This window comes from Bos grunniens, chromosome 11, assembly GCF_055505025.1.
Source record: "Bos grunniens cultivar Pamir isolate PY7600 chromosome 11, Bosgru_T2T1.0, whole genome shotgun sequence".
Classification (NCBI taxonomy): domain Eukaryota; kingdom Metazoa; phylum Chordata; class Mammalia; order Artiodactyla; family Bovidae; genus Bos; species Bos grunniens.
Window position 1 is genome coordinate 68,081,474 of NC_141175.1, and position 20,352 is coordinate 68,101,825.

Consider the following 20,352-nt stretch of genomic DNA (forward strand, 5'->3'; position numbering starts at 1 on the left):
ATACAATTGTATATAACACTGTATGAGTTTAATGTATATGACATAATGATTTAATATATGTATATTGTGTTTTCTTGTTCTGATCAGACTCTCTGTGGAAGACTGTTCTAACCCACTGCCCAGGGCAGGGCTTTAAACTTGTCTATTAGCTTTCTGGGAGTGGAGCATAAGAACTAGAGTGCAAACGTTTAAGGATGTGGAATTGAATTGATTTTTCTGTTTTCAAAATGGCACAATATCTCTGCCCTCATTTGCACAGCTTCAAATCCACTTATTCTTAAGTTCAAATTTTCCAGAAACTTTACTCCAGATGGTATGATAGAGGAGCAGATCTGAGGGCCTAAATTATCAGCATAAAGATTCTGGCAAATCCTCCCTTTTTCAGACTCATCTCCTACTTCTGTGTACACACCTGCTTCCTTCAGTTAGTGAGCCTGATGGGCTGCTGTCTATGGGGTCACACAGAGTCGGATACGACTGAAGCAACTTAGCAGCAGCAGCAGCAGAGGCTATCTGGCTGGAATTGGTTTCAGGTGTCTCCCCTAAGACAGTAACCACTCGCGAATCTTATTTTCATTATTGATATATTTTGTGTGCTCTGATCAACTATTATACTTGTGTTGCTCTTGTCTTTAATCTATTTTTATTGCTTTATTTTCATTTTGGTGGTATTATTGTTTAAGTTTGTTCTCCCTGCCATGTTCATCTGTTTGCATTAATTTATTGGCAGGGAGAACAAACTTAAATAATAATACCACCAAAATGAAAATAAAGCAAAAAAAATAGATAAAAGACAAGAGCAAAGCAAATATAATAGTTGATCAGAGCACACAAGATATATCAATAATGAAAATAAGATTCACGAGTGGTTACTGTCTTAGGGGAGACACCTGAAACCAATTCCAGCCAGACAGCCTCTGCTGCTGCTGCTGCTGCTAAGTCACTAAGAAAGCCTTCAGCGATCAATGCAAAGAAATAGAGGAAAACAACAGAATGGGAAAGACTAGGGATCTCCTCAAGAAAATCAGAGATACCAAAGGAACATTTCATGCAAAGATGAGCTCCATAAAAGACAGAAATTGTATGGATCTAACAGAAGCAGAAGATATTAAGAAGAGATGGCAAGAATACACAGAAGAACTGTGCAAAAAATATCTTCGCGACCCAGATAATCACGATGATGTGATCACTGACCAAGAGCCAGACATCCTGGAATGTGAAGTCAAGTGGGCCTTAGAAAGCATCACTACGAACAAAGCTAGTGGAGATGATGGAATTCCAGTTGAGCTATTCCAAATCCTGAAAGATGATGCTGTGAAAGTGCTGCACTCAATATGCCAGCAAATTTGGAAAACTCAGCAGTGGCCATAGGACTGGAAAAGGTCAATTTTCATTCCAATCCCAAAGAAAGGCAATGCCAAAGAATGCTCAAACTACTGCACAATTGCACTCATCTCACATGCTAGTAAAGTAATGCTCAAAATTCTCCAAGCCAGGCCTCAGCAATATGTGAACCTTGAATTTCCTGATGTTCAAGCTGGTTTTAGAAAAGGCAGAGGAACCAGAAATCAAATTGCCAACATCTGCTGGATCATAGAAAAAGCAAGAGAGTTCCAGAAAAACATCTATTTCTGCTTTATTGACTATGCCAAAGCCTTTGACTGTGTGGATCACAATAAACTGTGGAAAATTCTGAAAGAGATGGGAATACCAGACCACCTGATCTGCCTCTTGAGAAATCTGTATGCAGGTCAGGAAGCAACAGTTAGAACTGGACATGGAACAACAGACTGGTTCCAAATAGGAAAAGGAGTTCGTCAAGGCTGTATATTGTCACCCTGTTTATTTAACTTATATGCAGAGTACATCATGAGAAATGCTGGGCTGGAAGAAACACAAGCTGGAATCAAGATTGCCGGGAGAAATACCAATAACCTCAGATATGCAGAGGACACCACCCTTATGGCAGAAAGTGAAGAGGAACTAAAAAGCCTCTTGATGAAGGTGAAAGTGGAGAGTGAAAAAGTTGGCTTAAAGCTCAACATTCAGAAAACGAAGATCATGGCATCCGGTCCCACCACTTCATGGGAAATAGATGGGGAAACAGTGGAAACAGTGTCAGACTTTATTTTTCTGGGCTCCAAAATCGCTACAGATGGTGACTGCAGCCATGAAATTAAAAGACACTTACTCCTTGGAAGGAAAGTTATGACCAACCTAGATAGCATATTCAAAAGCAGAGATATTACTTTGCCAACAAAGGTCTGTCTAGTCAAGGCTATGGTTTTTCCTGTGGTCATGTATGAATGTGAGAGCTGGACTGTGAAGAATGCTGAGCGCCGAAGAATTGATGCTTTTGAACTGTGGTGTTGGAGAAGACTCTTGAGAGTCCCTTGGACTGCAAGGAGATCCAACCAGTCCATTCTGAAGGAGATCTGCCCTGGGATTTCTTTGGAAGGAATGATGCTAAAGCTGAAACTCCAGTACTCTGGGCACCTCATGCGAAGAGTTGACTCACTGGAAAAGACTCTGACGCTGAGAGGGATTGGGGGCAGGAGGAGAACGGGACGACAGAGGATGAGATGGCTGGATGGCATCACTGACTCGATGGACGTGAGTCTGAGTGAACTCCGGGAGTTGGTGATGGACAGGGAGGCCTGGTGTGCTGGGATTCATGGGGTCACAAAGAATCGGACACAACTGAGCCACTGATCTTATCTGATCTGATTAATGTATTATAACTGCACTGGGTAATATTTAAATGGTCTCAAATGTATAAATAAAAGAACACTTTAATGTAGTGAGGTTAAGACAGCAGAAAGATCTAGTTACCCTGAGTTGACTTTAGGGGTTGGTCTACCTATTGGGATTTTGGCATTTGGTGCCATGAATTGTTTGGCCAACAGAACATAACGAGATTATATGTTTTAATGTCCACTTTATGTGTTCCTTATCAAGGTTGCTCATACAACTGCTGCTTCTGTCAGGGTAAATAAATCAAATATGCCAAGATTTGAAAGATGCTGTGTGGTTATCTGATAAAAAAGAATTTTTTAGCTAATGTGTCAATATTTTGTACCATTTTTACCCTTCACTTCCAGACCAAGGTTCCCATTAGTTATCATGAATAAAGAATATTTGAATTGTCTTATCCCATTCTTAATATTGAGTTTAAATTCAATGAGAACAGTTAGGGATCTTCCAAATAGTTCCTTTTAGTGGAGGAGTCCCAAATGAACAGGTTACACCTCACCAGCACAGCATAGCACTGCTAGGAAAAGATGTAGCAGGAGTAGAGAGGAATAGGTCTGCAGTGGTAGATTGGTTTTCTAAAGTATTTTTCTAATTTTCTAGTATATGGTTAATGTGGAGGATTTTTTTTTATTAAGATCATTGTTTAAGAATTACATTACCTGACTTGTGAGGTACTATACATACCTTCCATCAAAAATTTGGTGACATGGCTTTATTATTTGGATTCTACTGAATCTGTAGTGGATTTTGCACTTTTCCTCAACTTAGCTTAATATCTGCCCATTAAGTGCAAGTCACTTCTCAAATGACACAGCCTTTGAAATACTATTTGGGATTAAATGGTTTCATTTTAATTTTGATTATTTCCAAACAACATCAGTGAAAAGCTGGAAGATTGAATCCCTGGGTAAAGCAAATTACTCTTTTTCAGTTACTGTACCATGTGTCTTAAAGAAATGCTTGCTCATACCGTTAAGAGGTATGTTGACTTATGTATATTAAGAATAGACTTTTTTTTTTTTTTTGCACTCTAATTAAGTAGATTACACATCCTGAGCACAAATGAGGTTTGGTTTTAAATTTTCAGATGTTAAGGAAAATAAAATAGTAGTGAGTTTAACAACTTATTTTTTGACAAAAAGAAGATTGAGGACATTTTTTTTTTCCTGACAAAAAGCGGAAAATTTCTCCTTGTGTCCTTATGCAGAGAATGTCTAGAAATAAAATCTTCAAACTTAAAAGTGGCTCAATGGTAAAAAAAAAAAAAAAAAAAATTAACCTGCCAAGCAGAAGGGGCAGTTTTAATCCCTGGGTCAGGAAGATCCCCTGGAGAAGGGAATGGCAACCCACTCCAGTATTCTTGCCTGGAGAATTCATGGACAGAGGAGCCTGGTGGGCTACAGTCCATGGGGTTGCAAAGAGTTGCATATGACTTAGCAACTAAACAGCAGCAGCAGCAAAGAAACATTGCCTAAACTAATGGTCCCTATATCAACCTTCAATAGAGGAAAAGACCATTACATTAAGCTGGGCCTTAGTGAAAGCACTTCTTTGAAAGGCTGTGATAATGTGGTAAATGTGCTTTACTGTCTGTTGGTTTAATCTCAGAATGGTCTTAAGGAATTAGACAAATGGATGTCAGCACATCCATTGGATAATTTCCAGTATCATCAGTAGAAGGAAGTGTAAGAGTCCATAGGATTTCTATAGGAAATTTAGTTCTTCTGTAGATATTCAGGAGTATTGGAAAATTATTTTCCCTGAAGTAATCATAATTACATCCCTGTAACTGAAATTCTCAATAATATTTATAAGTTGTGATATAGTCTCAGATTCACTTCTCTATTTTCCTTGGTATGGGTAAAGATATGTCCATTTTTTTTATTACACATATAGAAAATATTATTCTTGTTGATATCAGGAAGCTGAATATTCAGAAAGTACCTGAATACTCAGAAAGTACCTGAATGGGTTGGATACATACCTATATTCTTTTCAAATTACTTCCCAATTCAGAAACATAAGCTTAAAGATTGATGGTCAGCAGTTTATAGCATAATTATTATTTCCTTCCAAATTCGGTGCTAAAAATTTTAGATAATTATCTTCATCTACTTGGGCTACCATAATAAAATGCTATAGACTGAGTGGCTTAAGCAAAATAACTTTATTTTCTCACAGTTTTGAAGTCTAGATCAGGCTGTAATATGGTCAGATTCTGGTAAGGACTCTTGTCCTGACTTGCATAAGCCTCCTTTTCTCCATATCCTCACAGAGAAGAGAGAGCAAGCTCTCCGGTGTCTCTTGTTATAAGAGCACTAATTCCATAGCAAAGTCCCCAATCTCATAACCTCACTTATATTTGATACCTCCCAGAGAACACACCTTCAGATGCTTAACTTTGTGAATTTGGGGGGATACAGTTCAGTTCATAATAACAATATTACCTGGGTTTTCACTTTGATTATTGTAGTTGATTTCTCCAGATTTCCCAGAAACCAGTGTTTGCAAATCATGATGTTGCCATCTGTCTGACTAAAAGTATACTGACTCAAACTGTCTCCTATTTTGGCTGCCCCTCTCCTTATTTTTTTCAGAAAGAACATGGTTATCGAAGACACATTTTTAAATTAATCCAGAAATTCGTGGTTAGATGACTGGTAGATCTGTTGGAAAAGTAAGAAAAAGAGAAAGTTCAGATACAATGCAGAAGTTTTAAATAGACCAAATATCAAACATTTTTACTTACCCACTTTCCATTAAACATAAAAAAATACATAAACTCATAATTCTAATTGCTCAGTACAGCTTACTCCTTTCTCTTTCTGCCTAAATATAGCCATACATAAAGTGCAATATATAGTCCCTAATCCTTTCATTTTGCAGATTTCTTGTAAATCCATACATATGATGGTATAAAACATATCATGTGTGTTTAAAAAGAATCTCGATATGTTTTATTTCTTTGCTGCTCACTACAGCTGGAAGCTAGAACTAAATATGTTAGATGTAGGTCGTCTCAATTTGTGAATGGCCTTTTGTCCCTAGGAAAGGGACTTAAACCATGTCAACAGGATTGTGTATGTTAGTCACTCAGTCATATCCGACTCTGAGACCACATGTGTAGCCTGCCAGGCTCCTCTGTCAGTGGGATCCTCCGGGCAAGAATACTGGAGTGGGTAACCATTTCCTTCTCCAAGGGATCTTCCCGATCCAGGGATAGAACCTGGGTTTCCTGCATTTCAGGCAAATTCTTTACTGTCTGAGCCACCAGGATTGACCACATGTAACTTCATGGGAAGTAGATAGGGAAACAGTGGAAACAGTGGCTGTCTTTATTTTTTTGGGCTCCAAAATCACTGCAGATGGTGATTGCAGCCATGAAATTAAAAGACGCTTACTCCTTGGAAAGAAATTATGACCAACTTAGATAGCATATTAAAAAGCAGAGACATTACTTTGCCCAACAAAGGTCCGTCTAGTCATGGCTATGGTTTTTCCAGTGGTCACGTGTGGATGTGAGAGTTGGACTGTAAGAAAGCTGAGTGCTGAAGAATTGATGCTTTTGAACTGTGGTGTTGGAGGAGACTCTTGAGAGTCCCTTGGACTGCAAGGAGATCCAACCAGTCCATTCTAAAGGAGATCAGTCTTGGGTATTCATTGGAAAGACTGATGCTGAAACTGAAACTCCAGTACTTTGGCCACTTCATGTGAAGAGTTGACTCACTGGAGAAGACTCTGATGCTGGGAGGGATTGGGGGCAGGAGGAGAAGGGGACGACAGAGGATGAGATGGCTGGATAGCACCACTGACTTGATGGACGTGAGTTTGAGTGAACTCCAGGAGTTGATGTTGGACAGGGAGGCCTGGTGTGCTGAGATTCATGGGGTCACAAAGAGTTGGACATGACTGAGTGACTGAACTGATTGAACTGAAATGCTTGGTTATTGACATAGAAAGGAGAGTATTAGCTATAAAATAGCTTTTGTCAATTTACAGTCAAAATACATTGTTTAAGTTCTTGAGACCAAAGCAATGAAAGAAGGTAAGTGATTTCATTTCTATGTGTGCTATCTGCAGATGAAAGGAACATTGTTTTGTGGGTGGTAATAAATGTCTTAGAATACATGGACTTTATTATTTTTATTTGTAAGATACAGCTGGTTGGGTTAGAATAGTGAAGACTGAGCTATGTTCATATGTATGTGTCTCCTTGGACTATGAGTTCTTTGAGAGTAAGCTCTATAGCATATTTGACTCTGCGTCCTCAGAATGGTATTTGCATAAAGTAGGGGTTCCGTAAATGCTTACTGACTGACTGAATAATATATCTAAAATATCTGGACTAGAACACAGTTAAGTCAATGTTTCAGTTTGATTTAATGACCAATAGGGATGGTTCATGTTCAAAGAAATAGATGTGCATCAGGTTTATAAGAAAAATGGTGAAGCAACTCATTTTGTCTTAGTAACAATTATTTTTAAGACATTCTACTCATCTAACTTAAAGATTAAGCCCCTATTTCAATCAAAATAATAGAGAACTTTACTTTCCTGTTGCTAGGCATGAAACACCCCGTTCCAACAACACAAGAGAAGACTATACACATGGACCTTAGCAGATGGTCAACACCAAAATCAAATTGATTATATTCTTTGCAGCCAAAGATGGAGAAGCTCTAGACAGTCAGCAAAAACAAGACTTGGAGCTCACTGTGGCTCAGATAATGAACACCTTATTGCCAAATTCAGACTTAAATTGAAGAAAGTGGGGAAAAACACTAGACCATTCAGGTATGACCTAAATCAAATCACTTATGACTATACAGTGGAAATGAGAAATAGATTTAAGGGACTAGATCTGATAGACAGAGTGCCTGATGAATTATGGACAGAGGTTCGTGACATTGTACAGGAGACAAGAATCAAGACCATCCCCAAGAAAAAGGAATGCAAAAAAGCAAAATGGCTGTCTGGGGAGGCCTTACGAATAGCTGTGAAAAGAAGAGAAGTGAAAAGCAAAGGAGAAAAGGAAAGATATACCCATTTGAATGCTGAGTTCCAAAGAATAGCAAGGAGAGATAAGAAAGCCTTCCTCGGCAATCAATGCAAAGAAATAGAGGGAAAAAATAGAATGGGAAAGACTGTAGATCTCTTCAAGAAAATTAGAGATACCAAGGGAACATTTCATGCAAAGATGGGCTCAATAAAGGACAGAAATGGTATGGACTTAACAGAAGCAGAAGATATTAAGAAGAGGTGGCAAGAATGCACAGGAGAACTGTACAAAAAAGACCTTCATGACCCAGATAATCACGATGGTGTCATCACTCACCTAGAGCCAGACATCCTAGAATGTGAAGTTAAGTGGGCCTTAGTAAGCATCACTACGAACAAAGCTAGTGGAGATGATGGAATTCCACTTAAGCTATTTCAGATCCTAAAAGATGATTCTGTGAGAGTGCTGCACTCAATATGCCAGTGAATTTGGAAAACTCAGCAGTGGCCACAGGACTGGAAAAGGTCAGTTTGCATTCCAGTCCCAAAGAAGGGCAATACCACAGAATGCTCAAACTACCGCACAGTTAACTCATCTCACACGCTAATGAAGTAATGCTCAAAATTCTCCAAGACAGGCTTCAGCAATACGCAAACTGTGAACTTCCAGATATTCAAGCTGATTTTATAAAAGGCAGAGGAACCAGAGACCAAATTGCCAACATCTGCTGGATCATCGAAAAAGGAAGAGAGTTCCAGAAAAACATCTATTTCTGCTTTATTGACTATGCCAAAGCCTTTGACTGTGTGGATCACAATAAACTGTGGAAAATTCTGAGAGATGGGAGTACCAGACCACCTGATCTGCCTCTTGAGAAACCTGTATGCAGGTCAGGAAGCAACAGTTAGAACTGGCCGTTAAACAAAAGACTGGTTTCAAATAGGAAAAGGAGTACGTCAGGCTGTATGTTGTCACCCTGCTTATTTAACTTATATGCAGAGTATATCATGAGAAACGCTGGGCTGGAAGAAGCACAAGCTGGAATCAAGATTGCCGGGAGAAATATCAATAACCTCAGATATGCAGATGACACCACGCTAATGGCAGATAGCGAAGAAGAACTAAAGAGCCTCTTGATGAAAGTGAGAGAGGAGAGTGAAAAAGTTGGCTTAAAACTCAACATTCAGAAAACAAAGATCATGGCATCTGGTCCCATCACTTCATGGCAAATAGATTGGGAAACAGTAGAAACAGTGAGATACTTTATTTTTGGGGGCTCCATAATCACTGCAGGTGGTGATTACAGCTGTGAAATTAAAAGATGCTTACTCCTTGGAAGGAAAGTTATGACCAACCTAGATAACATATTAAAAAGCAGAGACATTACTTTGTCAACAAAGGTCCATCTAGTCAAGGTATCATTTTTCAAGTAGTCATGCATGGATGTGAGAGTTGGACTATAAAGAAAGCCAGTGCTGAAGAATGATGCTTTTGAACTTGAGAAGACACGTGAATGTCCCTGCAAGGAGATCCGACCAGTTCATCCTAATGGAGATCAGTCCTGAGTATTCATTGGAAGTACTGATGTTGAAGCTGAAACTCCAATACTTTGGCCACCTGATGTGAAGAACTGACTCATTTGAAAAGACCCTGATGCTGGGAAAGGTTGAGGGCAGGAGGAGAAGGGGACGACAGAGGATGAGATGGTTAGATGGCATCACCGACTCAATGGACATGAGTTTGGGTAAACTCCAGGAGTTGGTGATGGACAGGGAGGCCTGGCGTGCTGCGGTTCATGGGATAGCAAAGAGTCGGACACAAATGAGTACAGAACTGAACTGAACTGAGGTTGTTTTTCTGTCTTTTATATATTACTTCATTTTCTAAGACTACCCTGAACTAAAAAACATTTCCAAACTCATTGAAAATTCTAGATGACAAGCCCTTGATTGAAAAATGCCAATGGCGGTTAGTTTTTGTTATTTTTTTAATGCACTTGCAGAACTTAGAAACTTTGGGTCGCATTTAAAAATGTCAATTGCATTTCCACAGAAACTCCTAAAGATAATCCAAGATGATTTTGAAGTCAAGGTTATTTTGCAAGGATAAAATTCCTTACTGAATTCTAGTTAACCTGAAGACTCTGGTCAAATGCCAAGTTCGATAATTGCTGTATGCTCTGGGAAATCTCCTTCCTGGGTTATAATCCTTTTACCTAATTTTATAGTTTCTTCTAGGGACGCAGGAGTCAGACATGGCTGAAGCGACGCAGCACAGTAGCAGCAGGGATGAATAACTGGTGAACATTGGTGAATTTTCATCATAGACATAGTTGTCATTTGGTTTTGTAGGAAATGACATGTGTATATAACTTACAGGATCTTGTGTCTTTTTATATATAGTTTCTAGATGTTAATTTATGGTTCTGTGTTTTCAATTTGGTGGAGAAGGAGGATACAGAAAGAAACACTTTATTGCTTTATCCTAAAACAAAGAAGTGAGGCACGTTCAGATGAAAGGAGCAATATCATTACAGCGGTTATTTATAAACAGATCAACAGGCTGTGCAGATGTAAGTTGTGGCGATGTTGGGAGTGGGTGAGAAGAGTTTATAGATGTCTAAGTAATGTTAGGTCTAATTATGGATATAACAGAAGCAGAAGATATTAAGAAGAGGTGGCAAGAATACACAGAAGAAATGTACAAAAAAGATCTTCATGACCCAGATAATCATGATGGTATGATCACTCACCTAGAGCCAGACATCCTGGAATGCAAAGTCAAGTGGGCCTAAGGAAGCATCACTATGAACAAAGCTAGTGGAGGTGATGGAATTCCAGTTGAACTGTTTCAAATTCTAAAAGATGCTGCTGTGAAAGTGCTGCACTCAATATACCAGCAAATTTAGAAAACTCATCAGTGGCCACAGGACTGGAAAAGGTAAATTTTCATTCCAATCCCAAAGAAAGGCAATGTCAAAGAATGCTCAAACTACTGCACAATTGCACTCATCTCAGTGTTCTTGCCTGGAGAATCCCAGGGATGGGGGAGCCTGGTGGGCTGCCGTCTACAGGGTCACACAGAGTCCAACATGACTGAAGTGACTTAGCAGCAGCACATGGTAGTAAAGTAATGCTCAAAACTCTCTGAGTGAGGCTTAAATAGTATGTGACCTGAGAAATTACAGATGTTCAACTTGGCTTTAGAAGAGGCAGAAGAACCAGAGATCTAATTGCCAACATCTGCTGGATCATCGAAAAAGCAAGAGAGTTCCAGAAAAACATCTACTTCTGCTTTATTGACTGTGCCAAAACCTTTGACTGTGTGGATCACAAGAAACTGTGGAAAATTATGAAAGAGATGGGAATACCAGACCACCTGACCTGCCTCTTGAGAAACCTGTATGCAGGTCAGGAAGCAACAGTTAGAACTGGACATGGAACAACAGACTGGTTCCAAATAGAAAAAGGAGTTCGTCAAGGCTGTATATTGTCACCCTGCTTATTTAGCTTATATGCAAAGTGCATCATGTGAAATGCTGGGCTAGAAGAAGCACAAGCTGGAATCAAGATTGCTGGGAGAAATATCAATAACCTCAGATATGCAGATGACACCACTTTTATGGCAGAAAGTGAAGAACTAAAGAGCCTCTTGATGAAAGTGAGAGAGGAGAGTAAAAAAGTTGGCTTAAAACTCAACATTCAAAAAACTAAGATCATGGCATCTGGTCCCATCACTTCATGGCAAATAAATGGGGAAACAGTGGAAACTGTGAGAGACTTAATTTCTTTGGGCTCCAAAATCACTGCAGATGGTGATTGCAGCCATGAAATTAAAAGACACTTGTTCCTTGGAAGGAAAGTTATGACCAACTTAGACAGCATATTAAAAAGCAGATACATTACTTTGCCAACAAAGGTCCATCTAGTCAAGGCTTTGGTTATTCCAGTAGTCACTTATGGATATGAGATTTGGATCCTAAAGAAAACTGAGCGCCGAAAAATTGATGCTTTTGAAGTGGGGTGTTGGAAAAGACTCTTGAGATTCTCTTCGACTGCAAGGAGATCCAACTAGTCCATCCTAAAGGAAATCAGTCCTGAATAATCATTGGAAGGACTGGTGTTGAAGCTGAAACTCCAATCCTTTGGCCACCTGGTGCAAAGAACTGACTCATTGGAAAAGATCCTGATGCTGGGAAAGATTGAAGGTGGGAAGAGAGGGGACGACAGAGGATGAGGTGGTTGGATGGCATCACTGACTTAATGGACATGAGTTTGAGTAATCTCCAGTAGTTGATGATGTACAGGGAGGCCTGGAGTGCTGCAGTCCATGGGGCTCAAAGAGTCGGACACGACTTAGTGACTGAACTTAAGTAGTGTAGACAAGATTACATTGTGGAGAATATCAGCTTTGGAATCAATTTGTAGTTCTCCCATGTAGTAGTTGTGTTCTTTTCATCTTTTCATGTTACTTTTCAGTGTGTGGCATGTAGTAGTTTTACAATAAGTGGTAGTTTTTGTTATTAGCTAGTAAGCAATTAAGGTGTTTTTCTTTAATATTCACATTTTTAAAATCAGTGTTTGTCTTGAGCATTTTGATGATGTCAGATAAATATTTTGTTGGGGTGAAATCTTTATCCTGTGATTTTCCCTACTCCATTAATCAGCTATCTTTCACTTTTGGTTTAAAAAGCAGAAACCTTTTAAAGGTTAAAGACACAAGCATTTATGTACTATATCTCATTTTTGTTAGGTGTTTTAAAAGAAGGGCATGGTCATCCCTTTTAAATTTTGATTATATATTAAGGAAGATATAGTGATGGTAATTGATAGGGAAATTGATGGTCCCTGAAGAACTGGTCTTTGCATCTTGGGACATCTTCAGATTTGCCTCGTGAACTGGTTAATTTTACATCATGGAGATACAGGTGGTGTTGCTTGTGAAGAGGAGTAAGATCCCGAAGTTTCTTACTCATCTTTTCATTTGTTTTGGACTAGGAAAGTGAAAGGAAAGTGAAGTCGCTCAGTCGTGTCCAACTCTTTGCGACGCTATGGACTGCAGCCTTCCAGTCTCTTCCGTCCATGGGATTCTCCAGGCAACAATACTGGAGTGGGTTGCCATTTCCTTCTCCAGGGGATCTTCCCGACCCAGGGATGGAATCCAGGTCTCCCGCATTGCAGGCAGATGCTTCAACCTCTGAGCCACCAGGGAAGCCCTACTGGACTAGGAAGGCCATATATAAATTAACTAATCTAAAAGGTATGTTGGTCTTTTCCTGAGATTATATTGAATTTAAGCCTTTGATTTTCAGGTCAGAAATCTATAAAATCATAATAATATCTCTCACATCATTGTAAGTTTTATCTAGAACTTTATTACTTAGATGATGCAAAGAAAGTCTTTTTTAAAAAAATTCATAGTGCAAGGTATCTGTTCAGAAAAACTTTGGTCTCTGAACCAAGTCACTGAGACTTAAGAATGCAAAAAGTCAACTGATAGTTTTTAAGTAACCACATACTGCATGTAGATAGATGTTGGATGATTATCGTATACATTTATCTCATTTAATCCACATAGCAGTCCAGTTAGTTCCCTTATCTTGATGTGCCAGGTGAAGGAACTGAGTCTTGGGCTGGTTTAGTAACTTATTAAGTCACACAGCTAGAGGTTTATAATGCCATAACTTTATTCAGTTTGTATATTATCAGAAACCAGATTCTGTTATCATGAAATGTATAATGTTCCTGGATCTGTGTTCTTTATTATCACCAAAACATCTTCATCATTTCCTATTGATTAGTTTATTCCTTCCTATTATGAGCCTGTGTCCTTTACTTTAGCCTACATACCTGCTTGATTTAGGGTTTGTAAATATCTATCTAATCATTTTAACTGTCAGGAAATCCATGCTATTGATTTTCTGGTTAACAGGTATAGTAAAGAGATATGTGATTTACACAGGTTATTTTACAGCATTATTGGGCAACTTCGAAAGCAAACACATTCATTTGATATGCATTCAATAAGCAAAAGGCCAGCGGTCCCAAATTCCCTGATAGCATTGAGAAAAAATCTTCAAATATAATAGGTTTACCAATATTTTTCTCATTAAATCACATGTGGATTTATACTATACAAAGGGAAGGCCTGTGTATCTGTGGCAGAATCAGGCATGGCTGAAAGATGAAGTCATTCATAGTTGTCAGGGGATGTTATAATATGACTTCTAAGAGTGGAAGTGCTGTTCTCTCTCTGTCCACCTGCCAAAAGGATTGCAGAGAGGGCACAGAATGCCAGAAAGTCTGCAGCTGCACTAATATGACAGCTCCAAAATGATTTGAAATTGGAAGAAAGTAGAATTATTGATTTTTAGATATTCTGATATGTCAGGTCCAGCTGTGACCAAATCGTCTTTTGTGAAAAATGGAGAATTCAGAAACAAAGTAAATTAAATTGACATTCTTCCTCCCGTTTATAGCTAAATTTATATTTTCTATTTGAAGATAGTAGATAGGTAATAAAAAGCAGATATTCCACAAAGTAGATAAACCTGTATGCAAAATGCAACTGAAGTTGCTATTTAAGACAGTATTTGAGCTTGAAAACCTTTAACTTAAAGACTTAAGCCACACAAAAATAAGTTGCACTTATTTTTCAGGTTATAGATAGAATGAAAACAAAATTCCCAATCATTCCAGAGTTTTACTTTAATGCTTCATGGATCGTGTTTTATAAACTTGAGCTACTCTCTCACTAAGTGGAATTTATGTAACTCCAGAGGACACAACGGTGATTTTGGCTCTTTGGTTGTGGTCCTTTTGAATCCCTACCCTTTACGACTCACATGTGTATTGCAAGTGGGTTGCAGTGCCCTCCTCCAGGGGATCTTCCCTACCCAAGGATCAAACTCGCATCTCTTATGTCTCCTGCATTGTCAGTTGGGTTCTTTACCTCTAGCACCACCTGGGAAGCGCTTACCACTCACATACCCTGCCCAAATCCCAGCAAATGCCCCTGTGTCAGAAGGAAAATGGGAGCTACGTAACATAAACTCTTTCAGCTTTCTGCCCCACCACCCATAAATTTATCTACTTCTGTAAACTTACTTCACTTACAGAGGGAGAGGGTCAAGACCTATTGTTTTCTGGTGCTCTGTAACCCATCCCCTCCTGTTATCTATCTCTAGTTTCTTATTATATGTTTTATCATTTGATCTATTCTTAGCTATTAATCTCTTGAACTTCACTGGTTTCTTTTTCTCAATTTACACATATTCATTAATTCAACAACTCTTCATCAAGAATCTGTTTGACAGCAGGCTCTTTTCTAGGCCCTGGAAATATGGTATTGATTGAGATGGACAAAAATATATATTTCTGTGAAGGTTAGAGTCTGGTGAGCAGAGAATAGATTTTAAAATTAAATAAATAGGTAATACAGAAGATGATAGGGACCAATGAGGCATTCACTGTAAAATATGGTAATCTAGGAAGGCTTCACTAAGAAGGTGATCTTTGTACAAAAGTGGCTAGAGTGTAGAACATGCTGATCTGGGGAAGAACATTTTAGCAGATGAAACATGGAGTAGAAAGAACTTGAGAGGAGCATGCCTGCCATATGCAAAACAAAACTAAGACAAGTGGCTGGAGCAGTCAGTGAGAGAGGGTGATGCAGATTCTGCAGGGTATTTGGGCAATTATATAAACTGTAAAATAATAAAAATGTATGGTTGATAAAAAGGGGAGATATAGAATCTTAAGGATGCTCAATTAATATAAAAGAAGGCAAAAGGGAAATTAAAAAAGAACAAATGGAATAAAGACAGCTAGAAAGTTGTAGACTTTACTACAACCTATTGACAATCATATAAATGCTTTAAACCCACCGTGTAAAAGACATATATTGTCATAATGGAAATAACAGAAAGATCCAATTCTGTATTTTCTATAAGAAACCTACTTAAAACATAGAAAAAATAAAAAATATTAAGGTTGAAAAATATATACCGTGTAAATAATAAAGAAAGCTAGAGTAGTTGGACGAATATCAATTAAATAAGACTTCATAACAGGAAACAGCACCAGAAGTAAAGGATATTTCATAACACAAAGGAGTCAATTCTCCAAGAAGGCTTATCAATTATGAATATGTATGTACCAAAAGAAGAGCAAAAACTGACAGGATTTAGAAGAAATAAGCAAATATACAATTTTAGTTGAAGATTTCAAGTCTCCTCTCATTAACCAAGACAGAAATTAAACTTGCATATAGATGACCTGAATAATACAAACCAAGTCAATCTAACTGACATTTATAGATCACTCCTCTCCACACACGTACACACTCACACACACATGCAGTACAATATACTTTTTTTTTTTTTTTTGCAAATACACAAGGAATAATCACTAAATTTACCATATTCTGGGCCGTAAGATAAACTTACAATAGTTTAAGTTTACAAACTTAAAATAGTAGAAAGCATACAAAATGTGTTCTTAGATCCTAGAGGAGTTACCCTAGAAATAATAAATTTCCAGAAAGTACCCAGACCTCTTAACTCTTTGTTGACTTACCTGTGGCTCCCTCTAGATACGCTTCTACCACCCTCACATCCTGTGGCTAAGAGTCAACAGAGGACTATAATTGAATCTGCTGATCCATTCCTCTTCGGTTTTAGCTTTTATTTTCACTCATGCTCTTGTATTTTTGACGTGAGATTGATCTTGATTTCCTTATCTGGACCCTTGGTATTATTTTAGGACTCTGATTAAATACCATTGCCTCCTTTTTCTCTCCACTCCTTTCAGTGGTATTCCCAATACAAGTATGATCCCCTAACCTCTGTTGCTTGACCCAAGGTCTATAAGATTCCCATTTGGTAGTAACGTCTTCCCAGAAATGTCAATCTCTCTCTAGTTTACACTCATACTGTATCTTGCCCATGATTAAATGAAATATATAAAGAGCTGATGCAATCCTTAGCACGTGGCAAGTTTGCAGTAAGTATAGTTGTTAGTATAACTTTTTCGATCTTTTTCTTGTTTTGTTGATATATTTGTTCTATTTTAATTTCTGGCTTCTCGCCCAAGCTCATTTTATCTTTGTATCAACTATTGATAATATGATCACCAGGCCCCAAGTTATTCAAATTATAAACCTGAAGTTGTCTTCAATGTCTGTTTTTCTCCATTCATTAACTACTATAGAGTTTATGACACCTTTTGAGTGCCTATACACTTTTTACCTCCTCTCGGTTCTTGTTGCTCTTATCTCTTTGTACCTTGCCTGAGCTAGTGTATTATTTTCTTAACTAGATTCATTTTCTTGAAGTCATCCCCTACTGTGATTCTGGAAGTGTATTTCCAAATTGAGATATGATCTCATGTTTAAGATACATTATTCATTGTCATTGGGAGGCACATGATCCTTCATTATATCATCCTTCTGAGTCAGTTCAGTTCAGTTCAGTTCAGTCGTTCAGTCATGTCTGACTCTTTGCAACCCCATGAACCACAGCACGCCAGGCCTCCCTGTCCATCACCAACTCCCGGAGTCCACCCAAACCCATGTCCATTGAGTCGGTGATGCCATCCAATGATCTCATCCTCTGTAGTCCCCATCTCCTCCCACCTTCAATCTTTCCCAGAATCAGGGTCTTTTCAAATGAGTCAGTTCTTTGTATCAGGTGGCCAAAGGACTGGAGTTTCAGGTTCAGCATCTGTCCTTCCAATGAATATTTAGGACTGACCGCCTTTAGGATGGACTGGTTGGAACTCGTTGCAGTCCAGGGGACTCTCAAGAGTCTTCTCCAACACCACAGTTCAAAAGTATTGATTCTTCGGCGCTCAGCTTTCTTTATAGTCCAACTCTTATATCCATACATGACCACTGGAAAAACCATAGCCTTGACTAGACGGACCTTTGTTGGCAAAGTAATGTCTCTGCTTTTAATATGCTGTCGAGGTTGGTCATAACTTTCCTTCCAAGAAGTAAGCATCTTTTAATTTCATGGCTATAATCACCATCTGCAGTAATTTTGGAGCCCCCAAAAATAAAGACAGCCACTGTTTCCACTGTTTCCCCATCTATTTGTCATGAAATGATGGGCCCAGATTCCATGATCTTAGTTTTCTGAATGTTGAGCTTCAAGACAACTTTTTCACTCTCCTCTTTCACTTTCATCAAGAGGCTTTTTAGTTCTTCTTCACTTTCTGCCATAAGGGTGATGTCATCTGCATATCTGAGGTTATTGATATTTCTCCCGGCAATCATGATTCCACCTTGTGGCGTTTCTCATGATGTACTCTGCATACAAGTTAAATAAGCAGGGTAACAATATATAGCCTTGACATACTCCTTTTCCTATTTGAAACCAGTCTGTTGTTCCATGTCCAGTTCTAACTGTTGCTTACTGACCTACAAACAGGTTTCTTAAGAGGCAGGTCAGGTGGTCTGGGATTCCCATCTCTTTCAGAATTTTCCAGTTTATTGTGAGCCACAGGGTCAAAGCCTTTGGCATAGTAAATAAAGCAGAAATAGATGTTTTTCTGGAAATCTCTTGCTTTTTTGATGATCCAGCAGATGTTGGCAATTTGATCTCTGGTTCCTCTGCCTTTTCTAAAACCAGCCTGCACATCTGGAAGTTCACGGTTCATGTATTGCTGAAGCCTGGCTTGGAGAATTTTGAGCATTACTTTTAGCATGTGAGATGAGTGCAATTGTGTGGTAGTTTGAGTATTCTTTGGCCTTGCCTTTCTTTGGGGTTGAAATGCAAACTGACCTTTTCCAGTCCTGTGGCCACTGCTGAGAGTAAACAGCTTCATCTCTGATTATTACATCAAATGAATTCATCAGTGCCACAACATTTCTTCCATATTATTCACATCTTTTTGCTTTCGGGCTTCCTTGGGAGCTCAGATGGTAAAGAATCCACCTGCAATAGAGGAGTTGCAGTTTGGTCCCTGGGTCAGGAAGAGACCCTGCAGAAGGGAATGGCTAACCACTCCAGTATTCTTGCCTGGAGAATTCCATGGACAGAGGAGCCTGGTGGGATATAGTCCATGGAGTTGCAAAGAGTCAGACATGACTGAGCAGCTAATATTTTAACTTTTCTGCTTTGGTACATAGTTTTTGATAGGAAAGGTCTTATACCTCTAGTTTTTTGGTGTGAACACAATTTATATTCCTCATTTCCAAAGCCTTCACTAATAGTTAACTGCTACTCTATCTTCTCTAGTGATGATACAGCATATATCCCATCAAATTGTTGGTTAACAAGGGTGTTGTTATTTTAAATTCATGTGTGTGTGTGTTTTTTCACTAGATTTTGTGTTCTTTGAATTCAGGCATAGCTAACATCTTCTTAATCTGCTTCTTGTTAATATAAGAATGATGACTGAATAGGATAAAATAGAATAGGTTGAATTAGGTTCAATTATCTCCCATGGAACTTTCTAGACTTATGGTTCCATAATACACAGAAATTAAATAGAAACATTTAGAATTTGTTGAAATTATCTAGGTGTACAAAATATACCAAATATTATGTAGTTTCTTCATTTTCAAAGCATTAAACTCATCAAAAAATTCTTTGTCTAGATTTTCTAGCATTGTACCATATGTAGTCTGTACATGTATTTGAATTTAAATGTTTCTGAATTTATATACACAATATTTATTCTTTTACTTCAAAAAATGGTAGAAATTTGAACTATCAATCTTTAGCTACAGAAAAAAAGGTGTTCTATCTATAACATGTAATTCTGCATATTTTATTGAGTGTTGAAATGTTAGCTGTTGTAAATTTATCGGAAGATGTGCTGAGACATGGTCAGTGACGAAGTCCTTAAGCAAGAAATTTTTAACTAAATGAGATAAAATATCCCCAAATTGTCTGTTGATTACAGTGGCTATTTGACCTCTTTATTTGATTATACCAGGATCCAAAATTGGATGTAGAGCAGACCACTGCTGGTGTATACAAACTAATTGTGTAATCAGCTATCGTTGTGCCCACATATTGTAAGGGCTGGGCTTGTAATTCTTCCTTCTGAAGAGTTACAATAGCAGTGTTCCTAGATTCAGTAAATCAACATTTTTGAGTTCTTACTATGTGGAGTACATTTGAAGATTTATTTAGAAAGAGTCTCTGCTTCCTATACACTAACATTAATAGCTTGATGTCAAGGCAATAACATTGTTACTGCTCCTAATTTTGAGACCATCAACAACAATAATATTTTATGATAATGTAGGCAGAAGAACCAGAAATCAAGTTGCCAACATCTGCTGGATCATCAAAAAGGCAAGAGAGTGCCAGAAAAAAACATCTATTTCTGCTTTATTGACTATGCCAAAGGCTTTGACTGTGTGGACCACAACAAACTCTGGAAAATTCTGAAAGAGATGGGAATATCAGACCACCTGACCTGCCTCTTGAGAAATCTGTTTGCAGGTCAGGAAGTAACAGTTAGAACTGGACATGGAACAACAGACTGATTCCAAATAGGGAAAGGAGTATGGCAAGGCTGTATATTGTCACCCTGCTTATTTAGCTTATATGCAAAGTGCATCATGAGAAACACTGGGCTGGAAGA

General features: G+C 38.3%; 1 long non-coding RNA gene across 2 annotated transcripts in view; it reads left to right on the forward strand.

The window, feature by feature from the left end:
• Positions 1-20,352, forward strand: part of LOC147363279 (uncharacterized) — a 64,490-nt gene that overhangs the window by 16,509 nt on the left and 27,629 nt on the right. For both annotated transcript variants that reach the window (XR_015135939.1, XR_015135941.1), the window contains exon 2: positions 12,751-13,012. This is a non-coding gene — a long non-coding RNA (uncharacterized LOC147363279). The remainder of the gene's footprint in view (positions 1-12,750; positions 13,013-20,352) is intronic.